The sequence below is a fragment of the Leuresthes tenuis genome, unplaced genomic scaffold, assembly GCF_036924035.1.
Source record: "Leuresthes tenuis unplaced genomic scaffold, fLeuTen1.0.hap1 SCAF_1, whole genome shotgun sequence".
Classification (NCBI taxonomy): domain Eukaryota; kingdom Metazoa; phylum Chordata; class Actinopteri; order Atheriniformes; family Atherinopsidae; genus Leuresthes; species Leuresthes tenuis.
The window spans coordinates 44,381,302-44,393,800 of record NW_027325355.1 but is presented as its reverse complement, the minus strand read 5'-3'; the positions used below and the strand labels follow the sequence as shown (position 1 = coordinate 44,393,800).

Genomic DNA, 12,499 nt, shown 5'->3' with positions numbered 1-12,499 from the left:
GAGACTCTCAGATCACTTCGTGTCTCCCAACAAAGCAGCAGAAGCTGAAGATGACCAACTTCCTCATGTGTCACAGGGTGATCAGACGTTGCAACAAAAGACATTCAGGTGGTCCAGAGAAGAGATAAAGCTTACAGCACCTGGTATTCCCAAGCAGTCTCCCACCCAAGTACTAACCAGGCCAACCGTGCTTGGCTTCCGAGATCAGACGAGGTCGGGCATGTTCAGGGTGGTGTGGCCGTAAGTAATAATCTCTGTGACAAATGTGCATTATATAGGTACTAGAATCATACGGTTCCTCTATGTAACCAGATAATTGCCAAGAAAGGCTGATGTGTAGTGGGCACATATTCTTCCCTGATGTGATTATTCTCTGCAGCTGAAACTGAGACTCTCAGATCACTTTGTGTCTGCCAACAAAGCAGCAGCAGCTGAAGATGACCAACTTCCTCATGTGTCACAGGGTGATCAGACGTTGCAACAAAAGACATTCAGGTGGTCCAGAGAAGAGATAAAGCTTACAGCACCTGGTATTCCCAAGCAGTCTCCCACCCAAGTACTAACCAGGCCAACCGTGCTTGGCTTCCGAGATCAGACGAGGTCGGGCATGTTCAGGGTGGTGTGGCCGTAAGTAATAATCTCTGTGACAAATGTGCATTATATAGGTACTGGAATCATACGGTTCCTCTATGTAACCAGATAATTGCCGAGAAAGGCTGATGTGTAGTGGGCACATATTCTTCCCTGATGTGATTATTCTCTGCAGCTGAAACTGAGACTCTCAGATCACTTTGTGTCTGCCAACAAAGCAGCAGCAGCTGAAGATGACCAACTTCCTCATGTGTCACAGGGTGATCAGACGTTGCAACAAAAGACATGCAGGTGGTAGAGAGAAGAGAAAAAGCTTACAGCACCTGGTATTCCCAAGCAGTCTCCCACCCAAGTACTAACCAGGCACAATCCTGCTTGGCTTCCGAGATCAGACGAGGTCGGGCATATTATATTCAGGGTGGTGTGGCCGTAAGCGACAATCTCTGTGACAAATGTGCATTATATAGGTACTGGAATCATACGGTTCCTCTATGTAACCAGATAATTGCAGAGAAAGGCTTATGTGTAGTGGGCACATCTTCTTCCCTGACGTGATTATTCTCTGCAGCTGAAACTGAGACTCTCAGATCACTTCGTGTCTCCCAACAAAGCAGCAGAAGCTGAAGATGACCAACTTCCTCATGTGTCACAGGGTGATCAGACGTTGCAACAAAAGACATTCAGGTGGTCCAGAGAAGAGATAAAGCTTACAGCACCTGGTATTCCCAAGCAGTCTCCCACCCAAGTACTAACCAGGCCAACCGTGCTTGGCTTCCGAGATCAGACGAGGTCGGGCATGTTCAGGGTGGTGTGGCCGTAAGTAATAATCTCTGTGACAAATGTGCATTATATAGGTACTAGAATCATACGGTTCCTCTATGTAACCAGATAATTGCCAAGAAAGGCTGATGTGTAGTGGGCACATATTCTTCCCTGATGTGATTATTCTCTGCAGCTGAAACTGAGACTCTCAGATCACTTTGTGTCTGCCAACAAAGCAGCAGCAGCTGAAGATGACCAACTTCCTCATGTGTCACAGGGTGATCAGACGTTGCAACAAAAGACATTCAGGTGGTCCAGAGAAGAGATAAAGCTTACAGCACCTGGTATTCCCAAGCAGTCTCCCACCCAAGTACTAACCAGGCCAACCGTGCTTGGCTTCCGAGATCAGACGAGGTCGGGCATGTTCAGGGTGGTGTGGCCGTAAGTAATAATCTCTGTGACAAATGTGCATTATATAGGTACTGGAATCATACGGTTCCTCTATGTAACCAGATAATTGCCAAGAAAGGCTGATGTGTAGTGGGCACATATTCTTCCCTGATGTGATTATTCTCTGCAGCTGAAACTGAGACTCTCAGAACACTTTGTGTCTGCCAACAAAGCAGCAGCAGCTGAAGATGACCAACTTCCTCATGTGTCACAGGGTGATCAGACGTTGCAACAAAAGACATGCAGGTTGTAGAGAGAAGAGAAAAAGCTTACAGCAAATGGTATTTTCAAGCGGTCTCCCACCCAAGTACTAACCAGGCCCAACCCTGCTTGGCTTCCGAGATCAGACGAGGTCAGGCATATTGAGGGTGGTGTGGCCGTAAGCAACAATGTCTGTGACAAATGTGCATTATATAAGTACAGGAATCATACGGTTCCTCTATGCAACCAGTTAATTTCCGAGAAAGGCTGATGTGTACTGGGCACATCTTCTTCCCTGACGTGATTATTCTCTGCAGCTGAAACTGAGACTCTCAGATCACTTTGTGTCTGCCAACAAAGCAGCAGCAGCTGAAGATGACCAACTTCCTCATGTGTCACAGGGTGATCAGACGTTGCAACAAAAGACATGCAGGTGGTAGAGAGAAGAGAAAAAGCTTACAGCACCTGGTATTCCCAGACAGTCTACCATCCAAGTACTAACCAGGCCCAAACCTGCTTGGCTTCTGAGATCAGACGAGGTCGGGCATATTCAGGGTGGTGTGGCCGTAAGCAACCATAACTGTGACAAATGTGCATTATATAGGTACTGGAATCATACAGTTCCTCTATGTAACCAGATAATTGCCGTGAAAAGCTGATAAGTAGTGGGCACATCTTCTTCCCTGACGTGATTATTCTCTCGAGCTGAAACTGAGACTCTCAGATCACTTTGTGTCTGCCAACAAAGCAGCAGAAGCTGAAGATGACCAACTTCCTCATGTGTCACAGGGTGATCAGACATTGCAACAAAAGACATGCAGGTGGTAGAGAGAAGAGAAAAAGCTTACAGCTCCTGGTATTCCCAAGCGGTCTCCCATTTAAGTACTAACCAGGCCCAACCCTCCTTGGCTACCGAGATCAGACGAGGTCGGGCGTGTTCAGGGTGGTGTGGCCGTAAGCAACAATGTCTGTGACAAATGTGCATTATATAGGCACTGGAATCATACGGTTCCTCTATGCAACCAGATAATTGCCGAGAAAGGCACACTTGTAGTGGGCAAATCTTCTTCCCTCATGTGATCATTCTCTGCAGCTGAAACTGAGACTCTCAGATCACTTCGTGTCTGCCAACAAAGCAGCAGCAGCTGAAAATGACCACCTTTCTCATGTGTCACAGGGTGATCAGACGTTGCAACAAAAGACATGCAGGTGGTCGAGAGAAGAGAAAAAGCTTAGAGCACCTGGTATTCCCAAGAGGTCTTCCATCCAAGTACTAACCACGCCCAACCCTCCTTGGCTTCCGAGATCAGACGAGGTCGGGCATGTTCAGGGTGGTGTGGCCGTAAGCAACAATGTCTCTGACAAATGTGCATTATATAGGTACTGGAATCATACGGTTCCTCTATGCAACCAGATCATTTCCGAGAAAGGCTGATGTGTAGTGGGCACATCTTCTTCCCTGACGTGATTATTCTCTGCAGCTGAAACTGAGACTCTCAGATCACTTCGTGTCTGCCAACAAAGCAGCAGTAGCTGAAGATGACCAACTTCCTCATGTGTATCAGGGTGATCAGACGTTGCAACAAAAGACATGCAGGTGGTAGAGAGAAGAGAAAAAGCTTACAGCACCTGGTATTCCCAGAGAGTCTACCATCCAAGTACTAACCAGGCCAAAACCTGCTTGGCTTCCGAGATCAGACGTGGTCAGGCATTTTCAGGGTGGTGTGGCCGTAATTAACCATAACTGTGACAAATGTGCATTATAAAGGTACTGGAATCATACAGTTCCTCTATGTAACCAGATAATTGCCGAGAAAAGCTGATAAGTAGTGGGCACATCTTCTTCCCTGACGTGATTATTCTCTCGAGCTGAAACTGAGACTCTCAGATCACTTCGTGTCTGCCAACAAAGCAGCAGAAGCTGAAGATGACCAACTTCCTCATGTGTCACAGGGTGATCAGACGTTGCAACAAAAGACATGCAGGTGGTAGAGAGAAGAGAAAAAGCTTAAGGCACCTGGTATTCCCAAGCGGTCTACCATTCAAGTACTAACCAGGCCCAACCCTGCTTGGCTTCCGAGATCAGACGAGGTCGGGCTTATTCAGGGTGGTGTGGCCGTAAGCAACAATATCGGTGACAAATGTGCATTATATAGGTACTGGAATCATACACTTCCTCTGTGTAACCAGATAATTGCCGAAAAAGGCTGACTTGTAGTGGGTTCATCTTTCTCCTTGATGTGATTATTCTCTTCAGCTGAAACTGAGACTCTCAGATCACCTCGTGTCTATCAACAAAGCAGCAGCAGCTGAAGATGACCAACTTCTTCACGTGTCACAGGGTGATCAGACGTTGCAACAAAAGACATGCAGGTGGTAGAGAGAAGAGAAAAAGCTTACAGCACCTGGTATTCCCAAGCTGTCTCCCATCCAAGTACTAACCAGGTACAACCTTCTTGGTGTCCGAGATCAGACGAGGTCGGGCTTATTCAGGGTGGTGTGGCCGTAAGCAACAATGTCTCTGACAAATGTGCATTATATAGGTACTGGAATCATACGGTTCCTCTATGCAACCAGATAATTGCCGAGAAAGGCTGATGTGTAGCGGGCAAATCATCTTCTCTGATGTGATCATTCTCTGCAACTGAAACTGAGACTCTCAGATCACTTTGTGTAAGCCAACAAAGCAGCAGCAGCTGAAGATGACCAACTTCCTCATGTGTCACAGGGTGATCAGACGTTGCAACAAAAGACATGCAGGTTGTAGAGAGAAGAGAAAAAGCTTACAGCACCTGGTATTCCCAAGCAGTCTCCCATCCAAGTACTAAGCAGGCTCAACCCTGCTTGGCTTCCGAGATCAGACGAGGTCGGGTATGTTCAGGGTGGTGTGGCCGTAAGCAACAATGTGTCTGACAAAAGTGCATTATATAAGTACAGGAATCATACGGTTCCTCTATGTAACCAGATAATTGCTGAGAAAGGCTGATGTGTAGTGGGCACATCTTCTTCCCTGACGTGATTATTCTCTTCAGCTGAAACTGAGACTCTCAGATCACTTCGTGTCTTCCAACAAAGCAGCAGCAGCTGAAGATGACCAACTTCCTCATGTGTCACAGGGTGATCAGACGTTGCAACAAAAGACATGCAGGTTGTAGAGAGAAGAGAAAACGCTTACAGCACCTGGTATTCCCAAGCAGTCTCCCATTAAAGTACTAACCAGGCCCAACCCTCCTTGGCTTCCGAGATCAGACGAGGTCGGGCATATTCAGGGTGGTGTGGCCGTAAGGAACAATTTCTGTGACAAATGTGCATTATATAAGTACTGGAATCATACACTTCCTCTATGTAACCAGATAATTTCCGAGAAAGGCTCACTTGTTATGGGCACTTCTTCTTCCCTGATGTGATCATTCTCTGCAGCTGAAACTGAGACTCTCAGATCACTTCGTGTCTGCCAACAAAGCAGCAGCAGCTGCTGAAGATGACCAACTTCCTCATGTGTCACAGGGTGATCAGACGTTGCAACAAAAGACATGCAGGTGGTAGAGAGAAGAGAAAAAGCTTAAAGCACCTGGTATTCCCAAGAGGTCTTCCATCCAAGTACTAACCAGGCCCAACCCTCCTTGGCTTCCGAGATCAGACGAGGTCGGGCATGTTCAGGGTGGTGTGGCCGTAAGCAACAATGTCTCTGACAAATGTGCATTATATAGGTACTGGAATCATACGGTTCCTCTATGCAACCAGTTAATTTCCGAGAAAGGCTGATGTGTACTGGGCACATCTTCTTCCCTGACGTGATTATTCTCTGCAGCTGAAACTGAGACTCTCAGATCACTTTGTGTCTGCCAACAAAGCAGCAGCAGCTGAAGATGACCAACTTCCTCATGTGTCACAGGGTGATCAGACGTTGCAACAAAAGACATGCAGGTGGTAGAGAGAAGAGAAAAAGCTTACAGCACCTGGTATTCCCAGACAGTCTACCATCCAAGTACTAACCAGGCCCAAACCTGCTTGGCTTCTGAGATCAGACGAGGTCGGGCATATTCAGGGTGGTGTGGCCGTAAGCAACCATAACTGTGACAAATGTGCATTATATAGGTACTGGAATCATACAGTTCCTCTATGTAACCAGATAATTGCAGAGAAAAGCTGATAAGTAGTGGGCACATCTTCTTCCCTGACGTGATTATTCTCTCGAGCTGAAAGTGAGACTCTCAGATCACTTTGTGTCTGCCAACAAAGCAGCAGAAGCTGAAGATGACCAACTTCCTCATGTGTCACAGGGTGATCAGACATTGCAACAAAAGACATGCAGGTGGTAGAGAGAAGAGAAAAAGCTTAAAGCACCTGGTATTCCCAAGAGGTCTTCCATCCAAGTACAAACCATGCCCAACCCTGCTTGGTTTCCGAGATCAGACGAGGTCGGGCATGTTCAGGGTTGTGTGGCCGTAAGCAACAATGTCTCTGACAAATGTGCATTATATAGGTACTGGAATCATACGGTTCCTCTATGCACCCAGATAATTGCAGAGAAAGGCTGATGTGTAGCGGGCATATCATCTTCTCTGATGTGATCATTCTCTGCAACTGAAACTGAGACTCTCAGATCACTTCGTGTCAGCCAACAAAGCAGCAGCAGCTGAAGATGACCAACTTCCTCATGTGTCACAGGGTGATCAGACGTTGCAACAAAAGACATGCAGGTGGTAGAGAGAAGAGAAAAAGCTTACAGCACCTGGTATTCCCAAGAGGTCTTCCATCCAAGTACTAACCACGCCCAACCCTCCTTGGCTTCCAAGATCAGACGAGGTCGGGCATATTCAGGGTGGTGCGGCCGTAAGCAACAATAGCTGTGACAAATGTGCATTATATACGTACTGGAATCATACACTTCTTCTATGTAACCAGATAATTGCAGAGAAAGGCTGACTTGTAGTGGGCACATCTTCTTCCCTGATGTGATTATTCTCTTCAGCTGAAACTGAGACTCTCAGATCACTTCGTGTCTGCCAACAAAGCAGCAGAAGCTGAAGATGACCAACTTCCTCATGTGTCACAGGGTGATCAGATGTTGCAACAAAAGACATGCAGGTGGTAGAGAGAAGAGAAAAAGCTTACAGCACCTGGTATTCCCAAGCTGTCTCCCATCCAAGTACTAACCAGGTAAAACCTTCTTGGTGTCCGAGATCAGACGAGGTCGGGCTTATTCAGGGTGGTGTGGCCGTAAGCAACAATGTCTCTGACAAATGTGCATTATATAGGTACTGGAATCATACGGTTCCTCTATGCAACCAGATAATTGCCGAGAAAGGCTGATGTGTAGCGGGCAAATCATCTTCTCTGATGTGATCATTCTCTGCAACTGAAACTGAGACTCTCAGATCACTTTGTGTCAGCCAACAAAGCAGCAGCAGCTGAAGATGACCAACTTCCTCATGTGTCACAGGGTGATCAGATGTTGCAACAAAAGACATGCAGGTTGTAGAGAGAAGAGAAAACGCTTACAGCACATGGTATTCCCAAGAGGTCTTCCATCCAAGTACTAACCACGCCCAACCCTCCTTGGCTTCCGAGATCAGACGAGGTCGGGTATGTTCAGGGTGGTGTGGCCGTAAGCAACAATGTCTCTGACAAATGTGCATTATATAGGTACTGGAATCATACGGTTCCTCTATGCAACCAGATCATTTCCGAGAAAGGCTGATGTGTAGTGGGCACATCTTCTTCCCTGACGTGATTATTCTCTGCAGCTGAAACTGAGACTCTCAGATCACTTTGTGTCTGCCAACACAGCAGCAGCAGCTGAAGATGACCAACTTCCTCATGTGTCACAGGGTGATCAGACGTTGCAACAAAAGACATGCAGGTGGTAGAGAGAAGAGAAAAAGCTTACAGCACCTGGTATTCCCAGACAGTCTACCATCCAAGTACTAACCAGGCCCAAACCTGCTTGGCTTCCGAGATCAGACGTGGTCGGGCATATTCAGGGTGGTGTGGCCGTAAGCAACCATAACTGTGACAAATGTGCATTATATAGGTAATGGAATCATACAGTTCCTCTATGTAACCAGATAATTGCCGAGAAAAGCTGATAAGTAGTGGGCACATCTTCTTCCCTGACGTGATTATTCTCTCGAGCTGAAACTGAGACTCTCAGATCACTTTGTGTCTGCCAACAAAGCAGCAGAAGCTGAAGATGACCAACTTCCTCATGTGTCACAGGGTGATCAGACGTTGCAACAAAAGACATGCAGGTGGTACAGAGAAGAGAAAAAGCTTACAGCACCTCGTATTCCCAAGAGGTCTTCCATCCAAGTACAAACCAGGCCCAACTGTGCTTGGCTTCCGAGATCAGACTAGGTCGGGCATGTTCAGGGTTGTGTGGCCGTAAGGAACAATTTCTGTGACAAATGTGCATTATATAGGTACTGGAATCATACAATTCCTCTATGTAACCAGATAATTGCAGAGAAAGGCTGACTTGTTATGGGCACATCTTCTTCCCTGATGTGATTATTCTCTGCAGCTGAAACTGAGACTCTCAGATCACTTCGTGTCTGCCAACAAAGCAGCAGCAGCTGAAGATGACCAACTTCCTCATGTGTCACAGGGTGATCAGACGTTGCAACAAAAGACATGCAGGTGGTCGAGAGAAGACAAAAAGCTTACAGCTCCTGGTATTCCCAAGCGGTCTCCCATTTAAGTACTAACCAGGCCCAACCCTCCTTGGCTACCGAGATCAGACGAGGTCGGGCATGTTCAGGGTGGTGTGGCCGTAAGCAACAATGTCTGTGACAAATGTGCATTATATAGGTACTGGATTCATACGGTTCCTCTATGTAACCAGATAATTGCCGAGAAAGGCTGACTTGTAGTGGGCAAATCTTCTTCCCTCATGTGATCATTCTCTGCAGCTGAAACTGAGACTCTCAGATCACTTCGTGTCTGCCAACAAAGCAGCAGCAGCTGAAGATGACCACCTTCCTCATGTGTCACAGGGTGATCAGACGTTGCAACAAAAGACATGCAGGTGGTCGAGAGAAGAGAAAAAGCTTAGAGCACCTGGTATTCCCAAGAGGTCTTCCATCCAAGTACTAACCACGCCCAACCCTCCTTGGCTTCCGAGATCAGACGAGGTCGGGCATGTTCAGGGTGGTGTGGCCGTAAGCAACAATGTCTCTGACAAATGTGCATTATATAGGTACTGGAATCATACGGTTCCTCTATGCAACCAGATCATTTCCGAGAAAGGCTGATGTGTAGTGGGCACATCTTCTTCCCTGACGTGATTATTCTCTGCAGCTGAAACTGAGACTCTCAGATCACTTCGTGTCTGCCAACAAAGCAGCAGTAGCTGAAGATGACCAACTTCCTCATGTGTATCAGGGTGATCAGACGTTGCAACAAAAGACATGCAGGTGGTAGAGAGAAGAGAAAAAGCTTACAGCACCTGGTATTCCCAGAGAGTCTACCATCCAAGTACTAACCAGGCCAAAACCTGCTTGGCTTCCGAGATCAGACGTGGTCAGGCATTTTCAGGGTGGTGTGGCCGTAATTAACCATAACTGTGACAAATGTGCATTATAAAGGTACTGGAATCATACAGTTCCTCTATGTAACCAGATAATTGCCGAGAAAAGCTGATAAGTAGTGGGCACATCTTCTTCCCTGACGTGATTATTCTCTCGAGCTGAAACTGAGACTCTCAGATCACTTCGTGTCTGCCAACAAAGCAGCAGAAGCTGAAGATGACCAACTTCCTCATGTGTCACAGGGTGATCAGACGTTGCAACAAAAGACATGCAGGTGGTAGAGAGAAGAGAAAAAGCTTAAGGCACCTGGTATTCCCAAGCGGTCTACCATTCAAGTACTAACCAGGCCCAACCCTGCTTGGCTTCCGAGATCAGACGAGGTCGGGCTTATTCAGGGTGGTGTGGCCGTAAGCAACAATATCGGTGACAAATGTGCATTATATAGGTACTGGAATCATACACTTCCTCTGTGTAACCAGATAATTGCCGAAAAAGGCTGACTTGTAGTGGGTTCATCTTTCTCCTTGATGTGATTATTCTCTTCAGCTGAAACTGAGACTCTCAGATCACCTCGTGTCTATCAACAAAGCAGCAGCAGCTGAAGATGACCAACTTCTTCACGTGTCACAGGGTGATCAGACGTTGCAACAAAAGACATGCAGGTGGTAGAGAGAAGAGAAAAAGCTTACAGCACCTGGTATTCCCAAGCTGTCTCCCATCCAAGTACTAACCAGGTACAACCTTCTTGGTGTCCGAGATCAGACGAGGTCGGGCTTATTCAGTGTGGTGTGGCCGTAAGCAACAATGTCTCTGACAAATGTGCATTATATAGGTACTGGAATCATACGGTTCCTCTATGCAACCAGATAATTGCCGAGAAAGGCTGATGTGTAGCGGGCAAATCATCTTCTCTGATGTGATCATTCTCTGCAACTGAAACTGAGACTCTCAGATCACTTTGTGTAAGCCAACAAAGCAGCAGCAGCTGAAGATGACCAACTTCCTCATGTGTCACAGGGTGATCAGACGTTGCAACAAAAGACATGCAGGTTGTAGAGAGAAGAGAAAAAGCTTACAGCACCTGGTATTCCCAAGCAGTCTCCCATCCAAGTACTAAGCAGGCTCAACCCTGCTTGGCTTCCGAGATCAGACGAGGTCGGGTATGTTCAGGGTGGTGTGGCCGTAAGCAACAATGTGTCTGACAAAAGTGCATTATATAAGTACAGGAATCATACGGTTCCTCTATGTAACCAGATAATTGCTGAGAAAGGCTGATGTGTAGTGGGCACATCTTCTTCCCTGACGTGATTATTCTCTTCAGCTGAAACTGAGACTCTCAGATCACTTCGTGTCTTCCAACAAAGCAGCAGCAGCTGAAGATGACCAACTTCCTCATGTGTCACAGGGTGATCAGACGTTGCAACAAAAGACATGCAGGTTGTAGAGAGAAGAGAAAACGCTTACAGCACCTGGTATTCCCAAGCAGTCTCCCATTAAAGTACTAACCAGGCCCAACCCTCCTTGGCTTCCGAGATCAGACGAGGTCGGGCATATTCAGGGTGGTGTGGCCGTAAGGAACAATTTCTGTGACAAATGTGCATTATATAAGTACTGGAATCATACACTTCCTCTATGTAACCAGATAATTTCCGAGAAAGGCTCACTTGTTATGGGCACTTCTTCTTCCCTGATGTGATCATTCTCTGCAGCTGAAACTGAGACTCTCAGATCACTTCGTGTCTGCCAACAAAGCAGCAGCAGCTGCTGAAGATGACCAACTTCCTCATGTGTCACAGGGTGATCAGACGTTGCAACAAAAGACATGCAGGTGGTAGAGAGAAGAGAAAAAGCTTAAAGCACCTGGTATTCCCAAGAGGTCTTCCATCCAAGTACTAACCAGGCCCAACCCTCCTTGGCTTCCGAGATCAGACGAGGTCGGGCATGTTCAGGGTGGTGTGGCCGTAAGCAACAATGTCTCTGACAAATGTGCATTATATAGGTACTGGAATCATACGGTTCCTCTATGCAACCAGTTAATTTCCGAGAAAGGCTGATGTGTACTGGGCACATCTTCTTCCCTGACGTGATTATTCTCTGCAGCTGAAACTGAGACTCTCAGATCACTTTGTGTCTGCCAACAAAGCAGCAGCAGCTGAAGATGACCAACTTCCTCATGTGTCACAGGGTGATCAGACGTTGCAACAAAAGACATGCAGGTGGTAGAGAGAAGAGAAAAAGCTTACAGCACCTGGTATTCCCAGACAGTCTACCATCCAAGTACTAACCAGGCCCAAACCTGCTTGGCTTCTGAGATCAGACGAGGTCGGGCATATTCAGGGTGGTGTGGCCGTAAGCAACCATAACTGTGACAAATGTGCATTATATAGGTACTGGAATCATACAGTTCCTCTATGTAACCAGATAATTGCAGAGAAAAGCTGATAAGTAGTGGGCACATCTTCTTCCCTGACGTGATTATTCTCTCGAGCTGAAAGTGAGACTCTCAGATCACTTTGTGTCTGCCAACAAAGCAGCAGAAGCTGAAGATGACCAACTTCCTCATGTGTCACAGGGTGATCAGACATTGCAACAAAAGACATGCAGGTGGTAGAGAGAAGAGAAAAAGCTTAAAGCACCTGGTATTCCCAAGAGGTCTTCCATCCAAGTACAAACCATGCCCAACCCTGCTTGGTTTCCGAGATCAGACGAGGTCGGGCATGTTCAGGGTTGTGTGGCCGTAAGCAACAATGTCTCTGACAAATGTGCATTATATAGGTACTGGAATCATACGGTTCCTCTATGCACCCAGATAATTGCAGAGAAAGGCTGATGTGTAGCGGGCATATCATCTTCTCTGATGTGATCATTCTCTGCAACTGAAACTGAGACTCTCAGATCACTTCGTGTCAGCCAACAAAGCAGCAGCAGCTGAAGATGACCAACTTCCTCATGTGTCACAGGGT

General features: G+C 46.8%; 29 pseudogenes; all 29 read right to left on the bottom strand.

Moving 5' to 3' along the window:
• Nucleotides 1–128: 128 nt before the first annotated feature.
• LOC140290208 (5S ribosomal RNA) lies at nucleotides 129–246 on the bottom strand (annotated as a pseudogene).
• Nucleotides 247–515: 269 nt separating this feature from the next.
• On the bottom strand, nucleotides 516–633 carry LOC140290206 (5S ribosomal RNA; annotated as a pseudogene).
• Nucleotides 634–902: 269 nt separating this feature from the next.
• On the bottom strand, nucleotides 903–1,026 carry LOC140289831 (5S ribosomal RNA; annotated as a pseudogene).
• A 269-nt stretch (nucleotides 1,027–1,295) lies between these two features.
• LOC140290205 (5S ribosomal RNA) lies at nucleotides 1,296–1,413 on the bottom strand (annotated as a pseudogene).
• Nucleotides 1,414–1,682: 269 nt separating this feature from the next.
• LOC140290204 (5S ribosomal RNA) lies at nucleotides 1,683–1,800 on the bottom strand (annotated as a pseudogene).
• A 269-nt stretch (nucleotides 1,801–2,069) lies between these two features.
• On the bottom strand, nucleotides 2,070–2,188 carry LOC140293323 (5S ribosomal RNA; annotated as a pseudogene).
• Nucleotides 2,189–2,457: 269 nt separating this feature from the next.
• LOC140270371 (5S ribosomal RNA) lies at nucleotides 2,458–2,576 on the bottom strand (annotated as a pseudogene).
• Nucleotides 2,577–2,845: 269 nt separating this feature from the next.
• On the bottom strand, nucleotides 2,846–2,964 carry LOC140300280 (5S ribosomal RNA; annotated as a pseudogene).
• Nucleotides 2,965–3,233: 269 nt separating this feature from the next.
• Nucleotides 3,234–3,352, bottom strand: LOC140289413 (5S ribosomal RNA; annotated as a pseudogene).
• A 269-nt stretch (nucleotides 3,353–3,621) lies between these two features.
• On the bottom strand, nucleotides 3,622–3,740 carry LOC140295226 (5S ribosomal RNA; annotated as a pseudogene).
• A 269-nt stretch (nucleotides 3,741–4,009) lies between these two features.
• LOC140301008 (5S ribosomal RNA) lies at nucleotides 4,010–4,128 on the bottom strand (annotated as a pseudogene).
• Nucleotides 4,129–4,784: 656 nt separating this feature from the next.
• Nucleotides 4,785–4,903, bottom strand: LOC140299852 (5S ribosomal RNA; annotated as a pseudogene).
• Nucleotides 4,904–5,172: 269 nt separating this feature from the next.
• Nucleotides 5,173–5,291, bottom strand: LOC140275698 (5S ribosomal RNA; annotated as a pseudogene).
• A 272-nt stretch (nucleotides 5,292–5,563) lies between these two features.
• Nucleotides 5,564–5,682, bottom strand: LOC140307222 (5S ribosomal RNA; annotated as a pseudogene).
• A 269-nt stretch (nucleotides 5,683–5,951) lies between these two features.
• On the bottom strand, nucleotides 5,952–6,070 carry LOC140270365 (5S ribosomal RNA; annotated as a pseudogene).
• A 269-nt stretch (nucleotides 6,071–6,339) lies between these two features.
• LOC140291445 (5S ribosomal RNA) lies at nucleotides 6,340–6,458 on the bottom strand (annotated as a pseudogene).
• Nucleotides 6,459–6,727: 269 nt separating this feature from the next.
• LOC140289495 (5S ribosomal RNA) lies at nucleotides 6,728–6,846 on the bottom strand (annotated as a pseudogene).
• Nucleotides 6,847–7,502: 656 nt separating this feature from the next.
• On the bottom strand, nucleotides 7,503–7,621 carry LOC140299477 (5S ribosomal RNA; annotated as a pseudogene).
• Nucleotides 7,622–7,890: 269 nt separating this feature from the next.
• Nucleotides 7,891–8,009, bottom strand: LOC140302267 (5S ribosomal RNA; annotated as a pseudogene).
• Nucleotides 8,010–8,278: 269 nt separating this feature from the next.
• LOC140297267 (5S ribosomal RNA) lies at nucleotides 8,279–8,397 on the bottom strand (annotated as a pseudogene).
• Nucleotides 8,398–8,666: 269 nt separating this feature from the next.
• On the bottom strand, nucleotides 8,667–8,785 carry LOC140306378 (5S ribosomal RNA; annotated as a pseudogene).
• A 269-nt stretch (nucleotides 8,786–9,054) lies between these two features.
• Nucleotides 9,055–9,173, bottom strand: LOC140289411 (5S ribosomal RNA; annotated as a pseudogene).
• A 269-nt stretch (nucleotides 9,174–9,442) lies between these two features.
• On the bottom strand, nucleotides 9,443–9,561 carry LOC140295225 (5S ribosomal RNA; annotated as a pseudogene).
• Nucleotides 9,562–9,830: 269 nt separating this feature from the next.
• On the bottom strand, nucleotides 9,831–9,949 carry LOC140301006 (5S ribosomal RNA; annotated as a pseudogene).
• A 656-nt stretch (nucleotides 9,950–10,605) lies between these two features.
• LOC140299850 (5S ribosomal RNA) lies at nucleotides 10,606–10,724 on the bottom strand (annotated as a pseudogene).
• A 269-nt stretch (nucleotides 10,725–10,993) lies between these two features.
• On the bottom strand, nucleotides 10,994–11,112 carry LOC140275692 (5S ribosomal RNA; annotated as a pseudogene).
• A 272-nt stretch (nucleotides 11,113–11,384) lies between these two features.
• On the bottom strand, nucleotides 11,385–11,503 carry LOC140307218 (5S ribosomal RNA; annotated as a pseudogene).
• Nucleotides 11,504–11,772: 269 nt separating this feature from the next.
• Nucleotides 11,773–11,891, bottom strand: LOC140270357 (5S ribosomal RNA; annotated as a pseudogene).
• A 269-nt stretch (nucleotides 11,892–12,160) lies between these two features.
• Nucleotides 12,161–12,279, bottom strand: LOC140291444 (5S ribosomal RNA; annotated as a pseudogene).
• Nucleotides 12,280–12,499: the final 220 nt, after the last annotated feature.